The sequence below is a fragment of the Anastrepha ludens genome, chromosome X (assembly GCF_028408465.1).
Source record: "Anastrepha ludens isolate Willacy chromosome X, idAnaLude1.1, whole genome shotgun sequence".
Taxonomy (NCBI): domain Eukaryota; kingdom Metazoa; phylum Arthropoda; class Insecta; order Diptera; family Tephritidae; genus Anastrepha; species Anastrepha ludens.
The window spans coordinates 68,139,374-68,143,636 of record NC_071503.1 but is presented as its reverse complement, the minus strand read 5'-3'; positions in this window follow the sequence as shown (position 1 = coordinate 68,143,636).

Sequence of the window (4,263 nt, the reverse complement as noted above, 5' to 3'; positions counted from 1 at the left end):
TCTGCAGCACGCGAAGAATGCAATAGAGCAAGAAGAGCATATCAGCGGTCGAGAGGTACGACCAGCTTTGAAAGGAACAGACTCCTATTTAAACAAAGAAGGAAAACGCTAAAAAATGCAATTAAGAGCAGCAAACGCCAATGCTTCCAAAAACTATGCGAGGATGCTGACAGCAATCCATGGGGATTTGCATACCAGCTGGTGATGAAAAAAACAAAAGCCTTCAAAGCGCTTCCCACGACGTGCCCGGTTATTCTGCGCAACGTGGTCAAAACATTATTCCCCCAACAGCAAGGCATCGCAGCCAACGCTGCCAGCTGTATGGAGGACGATGGAAATCGATGCCTGGCCAACGCTGACGAAATTTTGCACATTTGCAAACAGATCAAAGGCAATAAGGCACCCGGGCCCGATGCGATCCCGAATGAAGCTCTTAAGTTGGCAATCCAAAAGCACTCAGAAATCTTTGTGAATGTTTACAACTCCTGCTTAGAAGAATGCACATTCCCGAAAGAGTGGAAACTGCAAAAGCTAGTGCTAATACCAAAAGGGTCTAAGCCGGCGGAAGATCCCTCAGGATACCGCCCACTATGCTTACTGGACACGGCAGGGAAAATACTAGAGAGGCTAATCGTAAATCGCCTGGAATCTTCCATCGATAGTGCCGGAGGGTTATCGCCGCACCAATATGGCTTCCGTAAAACACGCTCTACCACAGATGCTGTTATAGCGGTTAAGCGCATTGCTCGCAAAGCGATTGAAGGTTCTCGCTGGCTCTACGGAGATAAAGAGTATTGCCTAGTCACAACGTTAGATGTTAAAAATGCATTTAATACAGCGAACTGGGGCAAAATCCTAAATGCACTGGAGAATTTCCGAGTCCCAGCCTACATTCGGAAAATTGTTGCAAGCTACTTCACTAACAGAGTGCTGCAATACAAAACCGACGAAGGAATGAAAAGGTACAGAGTAACCGGAGGAGTACCACAGGGGTCAGTGTTGGGCCCACTCCTCTGGAATATAATGTACGATGGAGTTTTGCGTCTCCAACTACCTCCAGGATCCCAAATCATAGGGTTTGCTGATGACATTGCAATCGTAGTCGTTGCTAAATTCCTAAACCAGGCCGAATCGATTTGCAACCAAGCGGTCGAAATTACCAAAGATTGGCTGCGCATTAGTGGTTTAAGCCTTGCAAACCATAAAACAGAGGCAGTCCTCATCAGTAGCAGGAAAATAGTTGAAACAGCAAATCTCAGAGTAGGTGACCACGCACTAGAATCTAAGCTGTACATAAAATATCTCGGGGTAATGATTGACCACAGGTTAAGCTTTAAACAGCATCTAACATACGCCAGCGATAAAGCAGCGAAGGCTGTAACTGCATTGACACGTATTATGATGAATACGAGAGGACCTAAGCAGGCTTCTAGGAAGTTGCTTAGCAGTGTGGTATCGTCTATCCTGCTATATGCGGTACCAGCCTGGGTCGAAGCAACTAACTGCAGCACATACATGAAAGGCATTAAATCGGTATACCGGTTATGTGCCCTCAGGGTGTGCTGTGCATTCCGCACAGTATCGGAAGATGCTGTATTAGTCCTCGCGGGTATGCTACCAGTTAAGCTGACTGCACTAGAATTCGCCGAAATAAAAAAGCATCGAGCGGATCCGGCACAGCTGACTAACCGAAGGACTGAACGGGAGCGAAGCATCCGTACTTGGCAGGAGGAATGGAAGAACTCCATGAACGGACGATGGACATATCGATTGATCCCGAATATCACAAGATGGATAAATCGAAAGCATGGCCAGATAGATTTCTACCTGACCCAAGTACTTAGTGGGCATGGATGCTTTAAGGCTTATCTGCATAGATTTAAGCACGAAGATGACCCGTACTGCACCTTTTGCAACAGTCTAGTTGAAGATGCAGAACATGTTTTCTTTGTCTGCCCTCGTTTCGAGCTGGAAAGAGTAGAATTGAGTGATAGGGTGGGGAAGCCAATAATGGTTAGCAACCTAGTAGATATTATGCTTGACTCAGAAGAACATTGGTCCGCTGTCAGTAACATGGCAAGGATAGTAATTACCAAGCTGCGTCACAATGAACAACAGCGCAGATTCTTACGTAGAGGCAATAGGCCACACCCCCTCCCGTGAAGTAGTACCTAATAATATTTAACGGTATTAGGAATCACCAACTGCGTCACGCTGAACAGCAGCGCAGATTTTCAAGTAGAGGCAATAGGCCGCTCCCCTCCCAGAACTAATACTTAACGATAAGTAAATACCAAACTGCGATGTGCTGAACATCAGCGCAGATTTTCATGAAGAGGCAATAGGCCGCTCCCCCTCCCGTGAAGTATTACCTAACGGTCGTCCCGCGGGGGGGAAACGGAGCAGGGGTGGGGTTTTTAGTGGGTGAGCCGAAAGACAAGTCTCACACTTTTCGGCTTTCAATGCTTTTTGCCACCTCCAAAAAAAAAAAAAAAAAAAAAAAAAAAAAAACATATGTGGTGACGCTGGCTCCCTTGCAAACGCCATGATGCAGCGCATTGTAGGCAGCTGCGACGCATCGGCGACACGCGCGGAGTTACGCTCAAGAAGACGGCCTGTGTACTGGTGGACATCAGAAATCGCAGAGCTCGGAAGAACTTGCTTCCGTAATAGAAGAAGGTTCACCAGAGCCAGATGAAACAGGCAAACTGGAAGGAACTTCGAAGGAATTTTAATAGCAACCCTTGGGGTCTGGGCTATAAAATTGTAACGGGCAAGCTAAACGCCAACTCCACAACAGTACATCTAGACAATGATGCTATTATCAAAATAGTGGACAGACTGTTCCCCACGCACCCCATGCTGTGTGGGGACCGAGACCCCAAGGTGACGAGATGCTACCACCCTTCACCGAGGAAGAGCTTAAAACCGCGGCAAGAAGTCTCAAAAGAAACAAAGCTACAGGCCCCGAGGTCATCCCAGCTGAGGCTCTCAAACTTGTGGCTGAAAGCCGACCAGATGTGATGCTCGATGTTTTCAATGCATGCATCGCTCATGGCATCTACAGAAACTGATGCTGATCAGTAAGGGTCCGCTTTGCATGCTGGACAGCGCCGGGAAATTGCTTGAGAAACTCATACAACAGAGTCTGTTGAGAGTGCAGGAGGATTATCAGCAAGGCAATATGGTTTCCGACGCGGGAAATCAACCCTTAGCGCAACAGAGGAGGTGGTAAGCAGTGCTCAAGACAGACGCTAGTACAAGAACCGCATCACCGTTCTGGAAACGCTTGATGTACGAAACGCCTTTAACCGATGCCAAAACATACTGCGGTAGCAAAGCCCATGGGACACTGAACCGAGGGGCAGATGGACGGCGAAACTTATTCCATCAATTGACAAATGGGTCCAAAGGAACTTCGGGAAGTGAACTACTTCTTATCTCAGTTCCTCTCGGCCACGGATACTTCCGGAGATACCAATACTGCATGGGCAAGGTAACCGACTCCAAGTGAATCGCTGAGCGATGACGCTGAACACACATTTTTTAGTTGCAATAGATGGCTCGCGGAAAGAAATGCTCTGAGGGAGCAGACTGGCAACATCGTATCGAGCCACATAATCAGCAAAATCCGCGAACGTGGGGAAAGCTGGAACACGGTAAAGAAATACATGGAGAACGTACTACGGAAAAAAATTATCGACCTCGACACAGTGCAACAAAGTGAAGCCGCACAGATAGAGACACAAGAAGACGAGCCTATAGTATGAAAGCTGGCAGACAAATATGGTGGACCTACACGTGGGTGAATAGAATTGGTCCTTTATGGATGCCGTTCTGGGCCCTCCCGAAGTAATATAGAAAGCAGTTCCGCGAAAGGTGTCTCCCCAGAATAAGAGGAGGGTCGTTTTAGTGTCCACACCACACGACGCAGTGGACGACGGTCGCTGTAAGTGCGAAGGCATTTTGAACCCTACCTCACCCCCCAAAAACAAAAAAAATTGGCGCCGGTTAATCGCGTAAGCGGTTATCGCGCCAATTAAGAAGAAGAAGGCTGAGCACGCAAGGGAAGTGGACGCCAAAAAACCAAAAAAAAAGGTGGCCACAAATACCCGTGGTTTAGTGAAGTAGTGAAGGGTGGCGGCCCGTGTGGAGATGCCTGATCTCCCATCGGGCGCGTCCCAGGTGGTGGTCAGGGAAGCCCTAGCATCATAATAGTGGCCTTTCCAGCTGGGTTACGTTCCAACACTCGCGTGTCAACTC